We start from the raw sequence: 20988 nt of genomic DNA on the forward strand, positions 1-20988 counted from the left end.
CAGAATATATTTTTGCAAAATAAATAAATAAATAAATAAACTAGTGCACTCTTTCACTCATCAGATGGTAAATAGCTAATGGAAAAGGAATGTGACAGACCACAAGGACTAGAAATTGTCTGCAAACTGGCAGGCTCAGTGATTTGCAGATGACCCAAATAATTTTCAGACAGTTTGACACATCTCTATTTGTCACACTTACACAGCTGAGCCAAATGCATCCAATTAATATAGAGCATTTTCCTTTTCTTGAAGTAGGAAGAAAATAGCAAGCATTTCTTGACTGCTCTCAAACACTGGCAAACAGAAAGAATAATAAGCCTCTTGTCATCACCCACCTTTGGTCATCTCCCATGATGAGCACACAACCACTGACAAGCTAGGGACTTTTGTGCAGACAGAAACATATTGACCTCATACACTGTTGTATGAGTTTCAAGAGCTTAGACCACATGGTTATTGAAGTAATCTTTTTGGAAAAACTCTGGCATTTCCCTCAGTTTTCAAAGCAATGTGAAGAGGCTGATTTTGAGAAAGGTGACACCTTCTGAATCAATACTAGAGGCTGATACTCCTATATAGACCCACTCACCACAATACAGTAACTGTAGTAATGCCTCGTGACATGTTCCTGGGGTTGGTGGGGAAGCTTGAATTTCTAGAAGGGTACTTATGGAAAGGCAGGAATGTCAGTTTTCTTTCTAAAATCCTTTCCTCCATGAGACAGAATACCTGAGCTATGCAGTCCAGAAAGCACTGGCTAGAGGCTCTTGGTTCCAGGCCTAGCTCTGCCTCTACCTGACTGTGCCAGGGACACTGCACTAACATAGCTCCACACACCCTTAAAATGAGGAGTTAACCCAGAGGGATAAAAAAAGTTCCTAGTCATAGGAATCTATGAATCACAAACACTGGAGAAATGTTTGTATTAATTCTAGATGAATGCATAGGAGTCAGAAAGGCTCATAACAAAAGCAGACAAAGGTGGTGAAAAAGAGATGCTAATTCCCGCCAAATGAAGTCATTTCATTGTATTAAATTTAGGGTTATGGGGCACATTAACTCTTTCAGGCCTTGAGAGGTTTTATGTTGAAAGAACATATCTTTACAGCTAACAATGTACTATGTATACTATGTATTACAATTATGTTACAGCTAACTATATAAATTTTATACAGCGATATAAAATATACCTGCACAGGACATTTAAGAATGATTCCAAATAAAAATATATTAAAGCTCACATTCAATTTCAGACCAAGTGCATTTTAATGTATTCATGTTTCTGAATATATGTAATACACGAATAGAATGCAAGAGTATTTTGCATTTACATCTTGAATTTTAATAGTTTTAGTGAGTCACTCTATTTAAGATGTAAAAATATCTCTAACAGGTACAATTCCCTTATCATCTAGTATACTTAAAATGTATAAATGTCTCAGGCCTTAGGCAGTGGTTGAGACAGCAGATTAGAAACCAAAACAAATGTCAAAATAGGCAAAAGTGATTCTACCACTCAGAATTATACCACTCCCAACCTTATTGCCATTCCCTGGTGGCTCAGAGGGTAAAGCGTCTGCCTGCAATGCAGGAGACCCAGGTTCAATCCCTGGGTTGGGAAGATCCCATGGAGAAGGAAATGGCAGCCCACTCCAGTATTCCTGCCTGGAGAATCCCATGGACAGAGGAGCCTGGTGGCTACAGTCCAGGGGTCGCAAAGAGTCGGACACAACTGAGCGACTTCCCTTTCCCTTTCCTTTCCCAAATAAATACTCAACTTCCAAAAGTATCTATAAATAAAATTCACTTTATTTTCTTTCTTGTGCCTGTGGACTGTATTCTTCATCCTATCTGAGACCTGTAGTACCTCAGGCACTTTCTATTCCCTAATTTATTAACTCCTCTCCAGCCTCTCCTGCCCTCACACCCAGCCTCTGCCCCCTGGGCAGCCACTCCAGGTGCTCCTGCAAGGATCTTACGAACTTGCTCTACTGACCCTCAGCTTTGCCCTCCTTCCTAATCTTCACCCTGAAAAAGCCTCACTGTCTGCTTTTTTTTTTTTTTTTTCTCTCTCTCTCTTTTCCTGAGCTGCCAGCTATTGCTGGAGCAACTCCGAAACCAGGGTTGACAGGCTCTTCTACAAATCTGTGCTGTTCAACCTCCACCCGACCTCACTGGTGTTCAGCAATCCTTTCATCATTGCCTATGACTCACAGGAGTATTCAACATGGTTGCTTTTCCTCAGGCCTCAGTTTGGGCCAACAACTCAGTCTTGGCAAATGACACCATCTGTTACTTAAACAGGACTGCTGAAGCCCTTGTTTTCTTTAGCTCTTCTCCTTTATACTCACTCCTTTTCTTCTTAGTCTCACAGAGAAAGAACCTATCCTCTGCTTCACTCTCATCTTTCACCTGTTTTCATTTACCCTTTTTTTTCTGTCAAATTGTTCTCATCATGCTGGCTTATTTGTGCACCACTGGATCTTGATCTGTAAATAATCTCCCCCTCCCCGTCACAAAGACATGCTTCTGTTCAATTTCCCTGTCTGCAGGTGCCTTCCACTGAACAAATGTACCATAATGGGCCCCTTGTTATAAAACAAGAAACGAAACCCAACAACAAAAACAACACTTTCCTCTAACCTTATTGCTGTATCTCTCAAGGGCTTGTATGGTTGCAATTTATGTTTCTTTTTGCTACCCAGCTCTACTAATGATTAATAGCCTAATGCTTAATAGATTCTACTTCCATATCACCCTTTAAATCCTTGCAATCAGTGCCCTCCCTCTGACTGAAATTATTTTTTCAAGGTCATATTTGACTTCCATGTCAACCAATTACATTTTACTTCCTGACAGCCCTGTTCTTTTCCTTCTTGCTAACACTCAGACTTGTAAGTTTACTATTTATTTGTGCATTAAAAGTTTCAGCCTGAGATTTAAACTTTGTGTACATGTATGATTCAGATATAAATGGGATGCCAAAAGTAGTGGTTACCCAACATATCTGCACATAAGATCTATTTGATAAACAGATTCTCAAGTTCAAAGAGTCCTCCTACCTCAGAAACTCAGTGGTGCAGCAATTCTGAAGTACTGAGAGTTTGTCAAGCATGGATCCAGAAACCTACTGGGACGGGGTTTTGCCACATGAGGAAAATACCCCATGAGAAGGTAACTGGCAGGCAATGTTTGCTAGAAGAAGCATGCTGCCACATACTAGGCTATCAAATATTTGCATAAAAATGAATTTATGAAAGCCTGCCTTGATTGCTGGAAGGAAGGAATGTTTTAAAGCATAATCCCATGTTTTTCATTCATTTTGTCTTCTGCTCAGTTACCATATCTCAGGGATGATAAGTTATTGCTGTTAGATATTTGAGTCTTAAACCAGAAATGCTTTGTGATCAATCCAGAGCAGGAAAGAGCAGGTTTGCTCCTTCTTTGCATCAGAGTGTGACATAGCACTTTGGAGGAGACAGAAAATGTGTCATGACTTTGGCAAATCCAGAACTATTTGCACAGCAGCAGGGCCTGCAGCGCTGGCAGGGCTCCTAGCATCCAATGTGCTGGGGCACCATGTGCCAGCATCTTCCTCAGTAGCTGAGGGTACTAGTGGTTTTGGAGCAATAGAAGAGACCATTACCTATAGTAGTCCCCAACAACAGTCATGCCACCTTTACCTGATGTAGTAAATAGTGGAAATTTTGTCAACTGGATGAACAGAGGGAAGCTAAAGAAGACAAGTATCAGACATCAGCTGTAAGCTAACAGAATGGAAGACATGGATGTCTTATAAGGTTGGAAGGGTTAATGCTAGGGAACACCCAACCCCTGCTACTGACATTTTCAGCCACTGATTTCTATAGTCAAAATAAATGCTTGTCTTCAAAAATATTAATATTATACAGCCTTGGTTCTGTTTGTATTGTTTGCCCTGCACCTCTCCCTTTGTAAGTCTTTTCTATCCTACCCTTAAATGTTAGGTATTCCTGGAGGTATTTCCATTGGTTACTTCATACTCTAGGGCTTCCCAGGTGGCTCAGAGGTAAGAGGTTGCCTGCCAGTGTAGGAGATGCAAAAGACGTGGGTTTGATCCCTGGGTCAAGAAGATCCCCTGGTGAAGGAAATGGCAAACCACTCCGATATTCTTGTCTGGAAAATCCCAAGAACAGAGGAGCCTGGAGGGCTATAATCCATGGGGTCGCAAAGAGTCGGACACAACTGAGCTACTGAGGACACACACACATTACCTAGTTTCAAAGTTCCAGCATAATCTTCATATGATAGTCAACCTATAACTCCCAGTCCTGATCTCTCTCTGATCCCCAGATTCACGTTTCAAGTCAAATATATCTGACTTCATATATCACTAATACCATGATTTCAACTTTTCCAAAATAAGTTCATAAGGTTCTGTCCCAAACCTCTTCTTTCTGACTTCCAATATATATAAAAGTAGTATTATTCTTCTATCCATGGAGGCTTGACACCTTTAAGTAATTTCATCCATTTACTCACAGCTTTTGACACAGTTGATCACTTCCTCTTTCTTGAAATACTGTATTTTCTCCATTTGGCTCTGAGAAAACTCTCTCTTGAAGTTCTTCTCAGACTTCACTGCCCACTTCCTTTCCAATTTCTTTGTTACAGCTATGAAGCATTGGAGCATCAGAAGGCATAGTCCTTAGTCCTGAGACCTCTCCTCTTTGCTACATTCATTGAAGATGGAACCTCCTCTACTCTCAATTTTTTCTTATCTCACTCTTAGTCAAGGAAAAATCAATTATCCTGGTGTCTCAACACAAAAATCTCCTAGTTATTTCATATCACTCTTTTACTTCACCCCCACTTTCACTGCACAATCATATACTGCAGATATTCATAAAAAATCCAAAATCTGACATGTCTCACCACTCCTAGCACCCTTGTCAAAACTGCCATGTACTTCCTCCCTAGATTATTGCAGGAAACTTTTAACTGATCTCCCTGCCTCTTGTTTTCCTCTATTTTTTAAAACAGAATCAGAGTGAACCGTTCAGTATTTATGTCATATTATGCCATCCTTCCCTTCACAACTCTTCTATAGCTTTCATCTCACTTTAATCACTGTATCATTGAGAATGTCAATGTTACTTGATAGCCTCAGAAATAGATAATATTATAGACCAAAATGTTGTTTGCCTTCTTATCAAACTTCATGGCTAATGTTTTCTCATTTACATTATTTCAAATAATACAAGACCAATTGTAATACCCAAGTGGATATACAGTATACCCACAGGAAAAACATTATACTATTAATAATAATAGAAATTAATAATAACTATATAAATAGTAACCATTTTTGAAGTACTTATTTTAGACCAGATACAACATGAAACACTTCACCTGTATTCTCTCATCTAACTCTCTCCCATTTAGTCATTAAAATCATCCTTCATTGGCAGGATAGCCAAGTTTTCACAGATAAGCCTAGCCCAGCCAGGAGTATCTGGGGCAAATTCATCTAAGGAGTACTAGAAGATAATGGGATTATGTCAGGATAATGAAAAAGTAATTTGACCCACTTTAGATCATCATGCCAGGAATCTCCTACCACTAATACCAGAAACTACCAGTCATGAGGTTAATTCTTTCCTTTTTAATAAATTAGTCCTTCACTATATATCTAAAGTAAGGCATGGGTGAAAGGAGAAAGATTGATTGATTGATTTGATTGATTAATAGTTCAGTTCAGTTACTCAATTGTGTCCGACTCTTTGCAACTCCATGGACTGGATTAATAGCTATCTTAAGAAAAACACAATATTTTCTTTTATTGGATAATATTTAGGAAATAACAGAAAATGGGAACAGTATTCTAAAAATATTCAAATATTTTTCAGTACCTATTAGGTACCAAGCTAATAGAATTTATATGATATTACTTAGTCTTTGGGATAACCTTGCAAGCATTGTTATCTAGATGTTCGGTTCAGTTAAGTTCAGTTGCTCAGTTGAGTCTGACTCTGCAACTCCATGGAATACAGCATGCCAGGCTTCCCTGTCCATCTCCAACACCTGGAGCTTGCTCAAACTCAGGTCCATCGAGTCAGTGATGCCATCCAACCATCTCATCCTCTGTTGTCCCCTTCTCCTGCCTTCAATCTTTCCCAGCTTCAGCGTCATTTCCAATGAGTCAGTTCTTTGCATCAGGTGGCCAAAGTATTGGAGTTTCAGCTTCAGCATCAGTCCTTCCGGTGAACATTCAGGACTGATTTCCTTCAGGATTACTAGTTTGATATCTTCGTATTCCAAGGGACTCTCAAGAGTCTTTTCCAACAAAACAGTTCAAAAGCATCAGTTCTTTGGCACTCAGCTTTCTTTACAGTCCTACTCTCACATCTATACATAACTACTGAAAAAACCATATCTTTGACTAAATGGACCTTTGTTGGCAAAGTAATGTCTCTGCTTTTTAATTTGCTATCTAGGTTGGTCATAACTTTCCTTCCAAGGAGTAAGGATCTTTTAATTTTATGGCTGCAGTCACAACATGCAGTGATTTGAGGGCTCAAGAAAGTAAAGTCTGTTACTGTTTCCATTGTTTCCCCATCTATTTGTCATGAAGTGATGGTGTCATGAGCCTAGTTTTCTGAATGTTGAGTTTTAAACTAACTTTTTCACTCTCCTCTTTCAATTTTATCAGAAGGATCTTTAGTTCTTCACCTTCTGCTGTGAGGCTGGTATCATTGGCATATCTGAGGTTATTGATATTTCTTCCAGCAATCTTCATTCCAGCTTGTGCTTCATCCAGCGTCACATTTCTCATGATGTACTCTGCATATAAGTCAAATAAGCAGGGGACAATATACAGCCTTGACTTACTACTTTTCTGATTGGGAACCAGTCTGTTGTTCCATGTCCAGTTCTAACTGTTGCTTCATGACCTGCATACAGATTTCTCCGGAGTCAGGTGAGGTGATCTGATATTCCATCTCTTGAAAAATTTTCCTCAGTTTGTTGTGATCCACACAGTCAAAGACCTTGGTGTAGTCAACAAAGCAGAAGTAGATGTTTTTCTTGAAGTCTCCTGATTTTTCAGCAATCCAACAGATGTTGGCAATTTGACCTCTGGTTCCTCTGCCTTTTCTAAATCCAGCTTGAACATCTGTAAGTTCATGGCTCAAAAACTACTGAAGCCTGGCTAGGAGAATTTTGAGCATTACTTTGTTATCATGTAAGATGAATGCAATTGTGTGGTAGTTTGCCCATTCTTTGGCATTTTCTTTCTTTGGGACTAAATGAAAACTGACCTTTTTAGTGCTGTGGCCACTGCTGAGTTTTCAAAATTTGCTGGCATATTGAGTGCAGCACTTTCACAGCATGATCTTTTAGTATTTGAAAGAGCTCAACTAGAATTCCATCAACACCACCAGCTTTGTTTGATGCTTCAGAAGGCCCATTTGACTTCACATTGCAGGATGTCTGACTGTAGGGGGTGATCACCTCATCATGCTTATCTGGGTCATGAAGATCTTTTTTGTATAGTTCTGTGTTTTCTTGCCACCTCTTCTTGATATCTTCTGCTTCTGTTAGGTCCATACTGTTACACATGAAAAAACTACATTTTAAAGAAATTAATTCACAAGCCCAGGCTCATAAAGCACAAATTCAACTGAATCAATATTCCAAGCTATATCTTCTCAAAGTTGGTCCACTGAAATTCTTTACTATAATAAATTGAAAAACAAAATGGTTTCACCTTATGCATTCCTTCTTTCATTCTCTAAAGAGCCTCTTAACTTGAATTTTCCAGTAGTCATGTATGGATGTGAGAGTTGGACTATAAAAAAAGCTGAGCGCCGAAGAATTGATGCTTTTGAACTGTGGTGTTGAAGACTCTTGAGAGTCCCTTGGACTGCAAGATCCAACCAGTCAATCCTAAAGGAGATCAGTCCTGGTTGTTCATTGGAAGGACAAATGCTGATGCTGAAACTCCAATACTTTGGCCACATGATGTGAAGAGCTGTGACTCATTGGAAAACACCCTGATGATGGGAAAGATTGAAGGCTAGAGGAGAAGGGGATGACAGAGGCTGAGTTGGTTGGATGGCATCAACAACGTGACAGACAGGAGTTTGAGTAGGCTCTGGGAGTTGAGGATTGACAAGGAAGTCTGGCATGCTGCAGTCCATGGGATCGCAAAGAGTTGGACACAACTGAGTGACTGAACTGAACTGAACTTGAATCACAAATTAATAGATGTTCCAACCAAGGGTACCTCCTTTGTCCTTTTGTAAATTATCTTATCCAGAGTTTACTTGACATTTTCCATGCCTGTTTTTGTCAATATTCTTTTTTATACATTATATAACAATATTAGTCTGCTCAAGCTGACATAACAAATTCTACTGGTTGGCTTACATAACAGAAATTTATTTCTCAGTTATGGAGGCTGAGAAGTCCAAGATCAAGATGCCAACAAGTAGGTGTCATTCTGAGGCCTCTTCTTGTGTCTTTTGGGTAGTTGCCATTTTCCTGTGTGCTCACAAGACCTCATTTTTGTCTCCTAGGAAGAGAGCAAGCTCTCTTGTGTCTCTTCATATAAGGGCACTAATCCTAGCAATCAGTACCCCATGATTATACTTTCAAACCTCAATTACTTCTCTAGAGTTTTCATCTCCAAGTACAGCCGCACAGTGGATGAGGGCTTCACATGCGTATTCTGGAGGGATGTCAATATTCAGTCCATGACAACAATCCATCTTGTCATCAGTTCTGTATGACATGTTTTAAAACCAGTAGCTAAAAGTGTTCCTAGGAGGTTACAACTCCAAGATAAAACTGCTAGTTGACACTGATTAGCATAAACATCTGGCAACTTATAGATGGATCACAGTACTCTAGAACACTTAAATAGATTCTTCCATTTTGATCCATCCATTAAATGATAACCATGACCTAATGCATAGTCACGATCAATACAAATGTACCTAGTGACTGCAAAATAGCCTCTCTAACCAGGGAGGGTAATCCTGCATTCTACAAATTTGAAGAGCCAATCAATTAAATGTTGGGAAGATCAAATACTATTGATTCAAGATTCAATGAATTCCCTTCCTTTACCTTTCGCTCTTTTGATTTTTCTTGTGATCTAAGTATGTTTTCCTTAAAATGTGTTTTTACAGCAGTTAGACTTACACAGTGGTAGCAAGTGAGTGGTCCTCAAAAAATTTGATTCACTGGCACTGAAATCAATAGGGTTATAAAAACTTGGAGACATGAAAAGATTGAAAAATAAAAATATTAATGCCTCAACTTCAAGAGCATGCTTAAAACATAGAATTTAAGAGATGCTCATTGTTGGCAGGAGCTAGGTAGATCATACATCTATTTAGAAACAATTTTATACAGTGTATCTGTGAATGCTGAAAAAAAATACATAAGGATACTGTTAATGATATGTTTAGCTATTACTATTCATTCAACACTGATTTTTGACACAATTTCTGATTATTTCTTGAAAGTGCTCTCAGTGCTCACAAGGCAAATTTTAAAATGTTTGTGTATGTGTGTGTGTGTGTTTTTGTGTTGTTTTTTTTTTTTACTATTTATCCTGAACCAGTTTTGGTTTTACTGACACCTTCCTTTTATCTATACAACTGATAACTTTTCTAGATTTTTGTCTCATGGTCTAAAATCAATTAATATGAAGCTTTTTTAACCTCTGTAAAAACATTTTAAAAATGTCTTTGGGTGTACATGTACACCCATGGCTGATTCATGTCAATGTATGGAAAAAGGCACCACAATATTGTAATCAGTCTACAATTAAAATAAATTAAATAATTAAAAATATCTTTGATGTATAGAATTATATTTCAGGGCTCTGTCTGCATTTGAGCCTCAGATATAAGTACATTCCTCTATCTGGGAAAGAACTATTTGCTGTGTCATTTTTATCTAACTGTCTTCAGGAACTAGAAAACAGAGAATTGTAAATATCACATGGTTGGAAAAATGCCACCTGGCACAAATCAGTCAAGAGGTGGCTGAATATTGTGAATGGAAATAGCTGGCAAGAAGGGAAATTCTCTTGGTAAAATACAGAGGCACATAAGCACTCGAGGGTAACATGAAAAAAAAATTGTTTTTAAGAAGCTTTGAAAATATTTTAGTGGAAACAATCTTCCTTTCTCCCCTTTTTACTCTTTCTCTTTATTCATGCTGCTGCTGCTGCTGCTAAGTCGCGTCAATCGTGTCCGACTCTGTGCGACCCCATAGACAGCAGCCCACCAGGCTCCCCCGTCCCTGGGATTCTACAGGCAAGAACACTGGAGTGGGTGGCCATTTCCTTCTCCAACGCATGAAACTGAAAGTAAAGTCACTCAGTCGTGTCTGACTCTTCACGACCCCATGGATGCAGCCTACCAGGCTCCTCCATCCATGGGATTTTCCAGGCAAGAGTACTGGAGTGGGGTGTGATTGCCTTCTACAATATATTTTGAGATTGGTTTGAGAAACTTTTCTTTTCCTTTTGGTGGTTGGGAGGAGGTGGTTCAATTTTTCCAAAGTAATGTCAGAAATCATAAGATTAAATATTAGGTTCCCTCTGATTTTCTAGGAGTTCTATTCTGTAGTTGGAAGTCTCACATATTTTTAAAAAGAGAGGCATTCTTTAATTGTTTCAAAAAGGCAGAAATAAAATATGCAGGTACATATCGGTAACACAACAACTCACTATACTAATTATCTTTAATTAGAACTAATATTCACTAATTTTGTCATCTCTTTCTTTTAAGATGAGTTGTTTTCTGTTTCTTTGGTGTATTTTGTTTTTCATGAGATAAAGTTATATGTCTATAAGATATTGAGAGTGGTATTTTTGTAATGTAATTTCTTCTATCAGCTTCAAAACTCTTTCTTAGAAAAAAGATAAACATCTTTTTAATGTAATTAAGTAAGTCATAGTAGAAATGGAAAAAAAAAGTGTAGAATGAAAAAGAGTTACAATGGCTGAAAAATATGGATTTAAGGAAATCATGTTAACAAAACATGATCAAAAGTTGAAAGGCTTTCATTTCAACAAAGACAATATAGCTCTGTAATAAAAATACCTCTCCATCTTTCTATCACCATTAGAGGTGACTGCTCTTGTTTCTATATTATGATGCATTTGAGTTTACCTAGAATGTCAAGTAATCTTGCCTCATTCAATTGTTTTTTTCTTCTGAGCATACCAGACAGAGTTTATTACCACTTTTCTGATCAGAGATGAATGCATTACATCTTGATTCATGTAGGTCAAGTCTTAGTATGTATATAAATTGCTATAATGTGTATTCTGATACAGTAAGTCTGTGGTGGGGCTTGAGTGTCCGCATTTAACAAACTCTCATTGTATCGGTGTTATGGGTCCATTGACCACACTGGAGTTACTAGGCTAGAGCCTAAACTGTGGGCTTGATATTTTCACAGTTCAGTCCATACACATGGATCATTATCTGACTGCACATAGTGGAGAATCCCAGGGACGGGGGAGCCTGGTGGGCTGCCGTCTATGGGGTTGCAGAGTCGGACACGACTGAAGCGACTTAGTAGTAGTAGTAAGGTGTCTTTAAACAGAAACACACATACAATAAGATTATGCATTGATTGCTTGATGAAAATATTGTGACCAGATGCTCATAGGAACCTAAACCTGTATTTCCCCAAGGACCAATGATTCAGTGTTGGCTAATTCAGTGTCCCTAGAGAGTTCATAGAACAAAAGTGCTGCAAATAACTATGCTTTCAAAACTATCCTCAGCAGAAAACTTCAGTGGAAATATAGATTCCAAACCTATGTCCCCTCTAACTAAGAATATTCATTTTTGTGTATTCCATGTCAGTTGATCTTCAAATCAGACATTTTAAAACTATTTTAAGCAGTAAAATTAGTTTATCAAGTGAAAAAATCATATAGAAACCAACAAATATTACAGTCAATGTGAAATTGTATTAGAATCAGATAATCTTACACTTTACAAATTAAAATATTTACTAATAAAAACCAGTTAATCAAAACAAAAGTTAAGAGGGCTCTAATATATTAAGGATTTGAAAATACAGTATGTTTGAATGGTTATTTTGAAAATTACAGTCTTGAGAGGCAGTCCTAAGATGGTGGAGGAATAGGACGAGGAGATAACTTTCTCCCCCACAAATTCATCAAAAGAACATTTAAACACTGAGTAGATTCCACAAAACAACTTCTGAATGCTGGCAGAGGACATCAGGCACCAAGAAAAGCAGCCCATTGTCTTCGAAAGGAGGTAGGAAAATATATAAAAGACAAAAAAAGGAGACAAAAGAGGTAGGGACAGAGCTCCATCCCGGGAAGGGAGTCTTAAAAAGAGAGAAGTTTCCAAACACCAGGAAGCACTCTCACAGCTGAGTCTGTGGCGAGCCTTGGAAGCATAGAGTGCAACATAACAGGGAGGAAAAATAAATAAATAATTAAAACCCACAGATTACGAGCCCAACGGTAACTCCCCCAGTGGAGAAGCAGCAAAGCAGCACAGATGCCTGCACCCACCACTTGCAAGCGGGGGCTGGGCAGGAAGGCGCTGGCTGCATTGCCTAGAGTAAGGATCTGGCCTGAATGTCCCGAGCGCAATCTGAGCGAACTAACTTGGGCTAGCAAACCAGTCTGTGGGATAAGCACCACACAAAAAGCCAGCCCTAACCTAAGACACCACCAGGCCCGGGCACAGAACAAAGGACTGAACAGAGATAGCCAGCTGCAGACCATTCCCCTCTGGTGACAGGCAGCCAGAGCCAGAAGGGGGCAATCTCAGCCGCAGAGAGATATTATCTACAAAACTGTAAGCAGGCTTCTTTGCTAACTAAGAGTTCTTGGGGTTCTGGACAGTCAACATCCACCTGAGAAGGTGCGCCGGTTGTACACCCAGAAAACCAAGCAGCAGGGATGGGGGAGGCGATAAGTCACAGTGACCACGCTCACCAAATACCTCATCACCTGAGCTGCTCGGACCTGGGAAGGACACAAAACGCAGGCCCAACCGAGTCTGTGCCTCTGAGGACTACCTGAGTGCCTGAACCTGAGCAGCTTAGACATGGGAGGTGCATGCAGCCCAGGGCCAGCCTCAGACGGTTCCTGGTGGTGAAACCTAGAGCCTGAGCAGTGTGGGCAGGGAGGGTACACACGCCGTGAGTAGGAGCAGGCCCAGTGTGGCTGAGGCACTGCAAGCATACGCCAGTGTTATTTGTTTGCAGCGTCCCTCCCTCCCCACAGCACGACTGAACAAGTGAGCCTAAAGTGTCCATCACCGCCCCCTTTGTTTCAGGGTGGAAATCAGACACTGAAGAGACCAGCAAACAGAAGAAGCTAAAACAGAGGGAACCACCTTGGAAATGACAGGTGCAATAGATTAAAACCCTGTCGTTAGTACCAACTACATAGGAAGGGACCTATAGATCTTCAGAAATATAAGCTGGACCAAGGAACTATCCAAAAATGAACTGACCTCACAATACCCACAACAACACCAGAGAAAGTCCTAGATATATTTTTACTATTTTTACAATCATTCTTTTTTTTATTATTTTTAAAATTTTTAAGTCCTCTATTACTCCTTTAATTTTCACTTTTATAACCTACTATTACTTTGCAAAAAAAAAAAAAAAAACCCTATAAAAGAAATGAGGACAATCTCAGAGACCTCCAGGACAATGTTAAACGTGCCAACATTCGAATCATAGGAGTCCCAGAAGAAGAAGACCAAAACAAAGACCATGAGAAAATACTTGAGGAGATAATACTTGAAAACTTCCCTAAGATGGGGAATGAAATAATCACTCAAGTCCAAGAAACCCAGAGAGTCCAAAACAGGATAAACCCAAGGTGAAACACCCCAAGACACATATTAATCAAATTAACAAAGATCAAACACAAAGAACAAATATTAAAAGCAGCAAGGGAAAAACAACAAATAACACACAAGAGGATTCCCATAAGGATAACAGCTGATCTTTCAATAGAAACTCTTCAAGCCAGGAGGGAATGGCAAGACATACTTAAAGTGATGAAGGAAAATAACCTACAGCCCAGATTACTGTGCCCAGCAAGGATCTCATTCAAATATGAAGAAGAAATCAAAAGCTTTACAGAGAAGCAAAAGCTGAGAGAATTCAGCACCACCAAACCAGCTCTCCAACAAATGCTAAAGGATATTCTAAAGACAGGAAACACAAAAAGGGTGTATAAACTCGAACCCAGAACAATAAAGTAAATGGCAACGGGATCATACTTATCCATAATTACCTTAAACATAAATGGGTTGAATGCCCCAACCAAAAGACGAAGACTGGCTGAATGGATACAAAAAAAACAAGACCCCTATATATGTTGTCTACAAGAGACCCACCTCAAAACAGGGGACATATACAGACTGAAAGTGAAGGGCTGGATAAAGATTTTCCATGCAAATAGAGACTAAAAGAAAGCAGGAGTGGAAAGACTCATATCAGATAAAATAGACTTTAAAACAAAGGCTGTGAAAAGAGACAAAGAAGGACACTACATAATGATCAAAGGATCAATCCAAGAAGAGATAACAATTATAAATACATATGCACCCAACATAGGAGCACCGCAATATGTAAGACAAATGCTAACAACTATGAAAGGGGAAATTAACAATAACATAATAATAGTGAGACTTTAATGCCCTACTCACACCTATGGATAGATCAACTATACAGAAAATTAACAAGGAAACACAAACTTTAAATGATACAATAGACCAGTTAGGCCTAATTGATATCTAGAGGACATTTCACCCCAAAACAAAGAATCTCACCTTTTTGTCAAACACACATGGAACCTTCTCCAGGATAGATCACATCATGGGTCATAAATCTAGCCTTGGTAAATTCAAAAAAATTGAAATCAATCCAAGCATCTTTTGTGACCACAATGCAGTAAGATTAGATCTCAATTACAGGAGAAAAACTGTTAAAAATTCCAACATATGGAGGCTGAACAACACGCTGCTGAATACCAGAAAATCACAAAAGAAATAAAAAAAGAAATCAAAATATGCATAGAAATGAATGAAAATGAAAACACAACAACCCAAAATCTGTGGGACACTGTAAAAGCAGTGCTAAGGAGAAGGTTCATAGCACACAGGCATACCTCAAGAAACAAGAAAAAAGTCAAACAAATAACCTAACTCTATACCTAAAGCAACTAGAAAAGGAAGAAATAAAGAACCCCAGGGTTAGTAGAAGGAAAGAAATCTTAAAAATTAGGGCAAAAATAAATGTAAAAGAAACAAAAGAGACCATAGCAAAAATCAACAAAGCCAAAAGCTGGTTCTTTGAGAAGATAAATAAAACTGACAAACCATTAGCCAAACTCATCAAGAAACAAAGGGAGAAAAATCAAATCAACAAAATTAGAAATGAAAATGGAAAGATCACAACAGAAAATACAGAAATACAAACGATCATAGAGACTACTATCAGCAACTATATGCCAATAAAATGGACAACATGGAAGAAATGGAAAAATTCTTAGAAAAGTAGAACTTCCCAAAACTGAACCAGGAAGAAATAGAAAATCTTAACAGACCAATCAGGGCACGGAAATTAAAAATGTAATCAGAAATCTTCCAGCAAACAAAAGCCCAGGTCCAGACGGCTTCACAGCTGAATTCTACCAAAAATTTAGAGAAGAGCTAACACCTATCCTACTCAAACTCTTCCAGAAAATTGCACAGGAAGGTAAACTTCAAAACTCATTCTATGAGGCCACCATCACCCTATACCAAAACCTGATAAAGATGCCATAAAAAAAAAACTACAGGCCAATATCACTGATGAACATAGATGCAAAAATCCTTAACAAAATTCTAGCAATCAGAATCCAACAACACATTAAAAAGATCCTACACCATGACCAAGTGGGCTTTATCCCAGGGATGCAAGGATTCTTCAATATCCACAAAGCAATCAATGTAATTCACCACATTAACAAATTGAAAAATAAAAGCTATATGATTATCTCAATAGATGCAGAGAAAGCCTTTGACAAAATTCAACATCCATTTATGATAAAAACTCCCCAGAAAGCAGGAATAGAAGGAACATACCTCAACATAATAAAATCTATATATGAAAAATCCACAGCAAACATTATCCTCAATGGTGAAAAATTGAAAGCATTTCCCCTAAAGTCAAGAACAAGACAAGGGTGGCCACTTTCACCACTACTATTCAACATAGTTTTGGAAGTTTTGGCCACAGCAATCAGAGCAGAAAAAGAAATAAAAGGAATCCAAATAGGAAAAGAAGTAAAACTCTCACTGTTTGCAGATGACATGATCCTCTACATAGAAAACCCTAAAGACTCCACCAGAAAATTATTACAACTAATCAATGAATATAGTAAAGTTGCAGGATATAGAATCAACACACAGAAATCCCTTGCACTCCTATACACTAATAATGAGAAAATAGAAAGAGAATTTAAGGAAACAATTCCATTCACCATTGCAATGAAAAGAATAAAAATACTTAGGAATATACCTACCAAAAGAAACTAAAGACCTCTATATAGAAAACTATAAAACATTTGTGAAAGAAATCAAAAGGACACTAATAGATGGAGAAATATACCTTGTTCATGGATTGGAAGAATCAATATAGTGAAAAAGAGTATACTACCCCAAAGCAATCTATAGATTCAATGCAATCTCTAAAAGCTACCAACAGTATTTTTCACAGAGCTACAACAAATAATTTCACAATTTGTATGGAAATACAAAAAACCTTGAATAGCCAAAGCAATCTTGAGAAAGAAGAATGGAACTGGAGGAATCAACCTGCCTGACTTCAGGCTCTACTACAAAGCCACAGTCATCAAGACAGTATGGTACTGGCAGAAAGACAGAAATATAGATCAGTGGAACAAAATAGAAAGCCCAGAGATAAATCCACTCACCTATGGACACCTTATCTTTGACAAAGGAGGCAAGAATATACAATGGATTAAAGACAATCTCTTTAACAAGTGGTGCTGGGAAAACTGATCAACCACTTGTAAAAGAATGAAACTAGAATACTTTCTAACACCATACACAAAAATAAATTCACAATGGATTAAAGATCTAAACATAAGACCAGAAACTATAAAACTCCTAGAGGAGAACATAGGCAAAACATTCTCCGACATACATCACACCAGGATCCTCTATGATCCACCTCCCAGAATACTGGAAATAAAAGCAAAAATAAACAAATGGGACCTAATTAAACTTAAAATCTTCTGCACAACAAAAGAAACTATAAGCAAGGTGAAAAGACAGCCTTCTGAATGGGAGAAAACAATAGCAAATGAAGCAACTGACAAACAACTAATCTCAAAAATATACAAGCAAGTCCTGCAGCTCAATTCCAGAAAAATAAATGACCCAATCAAAAAATGGGCCAAAGAACTAAATAGACATTTCTCCAAATAAGACATACAGATGGCTAACATACACATGAAAAGATGCTCAACATCACTCATTATCAGAGAAATGCAAATCAAAACCACAATGAGGTACCATTTCACACCAGTCAGAATGGCTGTGATCCAAAATTCTACAAGCAATAAATGCTGGAGAGTGTGTGGACAAAAGGGAACCCTCTTACACTGTTGGTGGGAATGCAAACTATTACAGCCACTATGGAGAACAGTGTGGAGATTCCTTAAAAAACTGGAAATAGAACTGCCTTATGACCCAGCAATCCCACTGCTGGGCATACGCACCCAAGAAAACCAGAATTGAAAGAGACACGTGTAGCCCAATGTTCATTGCAGCACTGTTTATAATAGCCAGGACATGGAAGCACCTGGATGTCCATCAGCAGACGAATGGATAAGAAAGCTGTGGTACATATACACAATGGAGTATTACTCAGCCATTAAAAAGAATTCATTTGAATCAGTTCTAATGAGGTAGATGAAACTGGAGCCTATTATACAGAGTGAAGTAAGCCAGAAGGAAAAACACCAATACAGTATACTAATGCATATATATGGAATTTAGAAAGATGGTAATGATAATCTTGTATGCGAGACAGGAAAAGAGACACAGATGTATAGAACAGTCTTTTGGACTCTGTGGGAGAGGGAGACAGTGGGATGAGTTGGGAGAATGGCATTGAAACATGTATAATATCATATATGAAACAAATCGCCAGTCCAGGTTCGATGCATGATACTGGATGCTTGGGGCTGGTGCACTGGGATGACCCAGAGGGATGATATGGGCAGGGAGAAGGGGGGGAAGGGTGGTTCAGGATGTGGAACACATGTATACCTGTGGCAGATTCATGTTGATGTATGGCAAAACCAATACAATATTGTAAAGTAATTAACCTCCAATTAAAATAAATAAATTTATATTTAAAAATAAAATAAATAAATAAATAAAAATCACAGTCTTAAAACCATACTAAACATTTCAAATTGAAATGCTAATTAAGGTTTTACAGAATCCCTGAAGTACCTTCCAGAGAAGGCAATGGCAACCCACTCCAGTACTCTTGCCTGGAAAATCCCATGGACAGAGGAGCCTGGTAACCTGCAGTCCATGGGGTTGCTAAGAGTCTGATGCGACTGAGCGTCTTCACTTTCACTATTCACTTTCATGCACTGGTGAAGGAAATGGCAACCCACTCCAGTGTTCTTGCCTGGAGAATCCCAGGGACAGGGGAGTCTGGTGGGCTGTGGTTTATGGGGTCACACAGAGTCGGAGACAACTGAAGCAACTTGCAGAAGTACCTTCACAGCAGTCTTGCATTGTAAAGATTAGGTTAAAAGCCACTCTTTCTCTTTAGGTTTTGAGAAGGTCATCAGTTTCTATAGTACACTTCTTCTTCCAATTCCTGTCTTTGAGAAACCAAAATCTGTTGTTTTCATAGTTTCTACAAGTCCCTCGTGCAGGTTCGTATTTCTTGCTCTACAGTTAATAATAGCTTGTACTTGTCTTTCTAAACAATATATTATTTATTTTCTTTTTTTTGGGGGGGGAACGGGTCAGGTTTTTTGCTACTCTCCACCACACCTAGAAAATGAGTTGTTTAAAAATCAACATTCTATCAAAGATACTAATGTAAATTCTTCACTAAAGGCAAATGAGACAAAATGCAAAAGCAAAGATGTGTCAGAATAATAATGGCAGTTGCATCAGGTCCAGTTGGATTAATTCAAGACTGTTTTTTAAGAGCAAAAGGACACCCCAGAGGGATAGTCAGCCAAATCACTTACCCACTGAACAAATAAATGCTAACAACTACTAAGTGAGATAAAGCTTCCTGTAAGAATTAAGTAGCTTATCTGATCCTCACAACATTCCTATGATGACAAGACTATAATATGAAGAGGCATGCATAGTGCTAGAATAGTTTGATCAAGGTCACTGAGTCAGTACAAGGTATATCTGGAAAGCAAGCCTGGCATGTGTTCAAAGGCCTACTTTCCACTTCTCTGTCCCAGTGTGCAGAAAAAAAAAAAAAAAAAAAGGAAAGATAGGTAAGGTCTATTCTCTGCCACAACAGAACTTGGAGATTCTCAAAAGAGAAAAAAAGGAGCACAAAATGTAGTGAGACAAAACATGATCAAGATTTCAGATAAATTAAGAAAGATAAATTCAGTAGACTCATTCAAACTGTTATAAAGAAGATTGCATAAGCATGGGCTTTGGGAAATGGGTGAGATTCTAACAGGTAAAGAAAGAGACGGATTTTATTTTCTTGGGCTCCCAAATCACTCTGAACAGTGACTGCAGGCATACAATTAAAAGTGGAGAACAGAGGAGCTTTTGGAAGGAAAGCTATGACAAACTTAGACAACATATTAAAAAGCAGAGACATCACTTTGTCCATGTAACCAAACTATGGTTTTTCCAGTAGTCATGTATAGAGGTGAGAGTTGGACCATAAAGGTTGAGTACTGGAGAATTGATGCTTTTGAATTATGGTGCTGGAGAAGACTCTTGCAAGTCCTTTGGACTGCAAGGATACCAAACCAGTCCATCCTAAAGGAAATCAACACTGAATATTCATTGGAAGGACTGTTGCTGAAGCTGAAGCTCCAACACTTTGCCCACCTGATGTGAAGAGCTGCCTCATTGGAAAAAACTCCGATGCTGGGAAAGCAAAAGGAGAAGGGGGCGGTAGAGGATGAAATGGTTGGATGGCATCACTGACTCAATGGACACTAATCTGAGTAAACTCCAGGAGATAGTGGAGAAAGGAGTAGCCTGGCGTGCTGCAATTCATGGACTTGTTAAGAGGCACACAAGACTTAGCGAATGAACAACAACAACAAAGAGAAATGTTAATATAGTTGTTCTGTTAAGAGGAGTGGAGAAAATTGCAACGTATTAATCTTCCCCTGTGGCTCAGCGGTAAAGAACTGGCTTGCAAAGCAGGAGCCACAGGTTCGATCCCTGGGTCAGGAAGATCCTGTAGAGGAGGGCATGGCAACCCACTCTGGTATTCTTGCTTCGAGAATCCCATGGAGAGAAGAGCCTGGCATGCTACAGTCTGTGGGATGTCAAAGAGTCAGACAGGATTGAAGTAACTTAGCATGCATACAAAAAATACAAACAAAAAGGTATATCGTTTGAAATAGGATTCTGGTGAAATCGGATTTCACTCTCTCTCTCTCTCATTTTCTTTTTTTCTTGAGTAAATTTGACTTGTAACATCAGGTAAGTTTAAGATATTCAGCCTGTTACTTTGACATATTTATATGTTGTAATATAATTGACCATGTAGCAATATTTATCACATTACATACATATAGTCCAGTGTTACTCTCTATATTTATTATACTGTCCAGTAGATCCCTGTGGCTTATTTGCTACTCTATACAAGTTTCTATGCTTAAAAAACCTCACTCTTGTCTTTCATGATGCCCATCCACTGGTAATCACCATT

General features: G+C 38.5%; 1 protein-coding gene and 1 non-coding gene across 2 annotated transcripts in view; one reads left to right on the forward strand and one right to left on the reverse strand.

Moving 5' to 3' along the window:
* Positions 1-20988, reverse strand: part of PCDH9 (protocadherin 9) — a 1149603-nt gene that overhangs the window by 54882 nt on the left and 1073733 nt on the right. The window lies entirely within an intron of this gene.
* Positions 1553-1624, forward strand: TRNAC-GCA. Its single transcript has one exon. It is a non-coding gene; the product is annotated as a tRNA-Cys (tRNA).

Source organism: Oryx dammah, unplaced genomic scaffold (genome assembly GCF_014754425.2).
Source record: "Oryx dammah isolate SB20612 unplaced genomic scaffold, SCBI_Odam_1.1 HiC_scaffold_24, whole genome shotgun sequence".
Lineage (NCBI taxonomy): Eukaryota > Metazoa > Chordata > Mammalia > Artiodactyla > Bovidae > Oryx > Oryx dammah.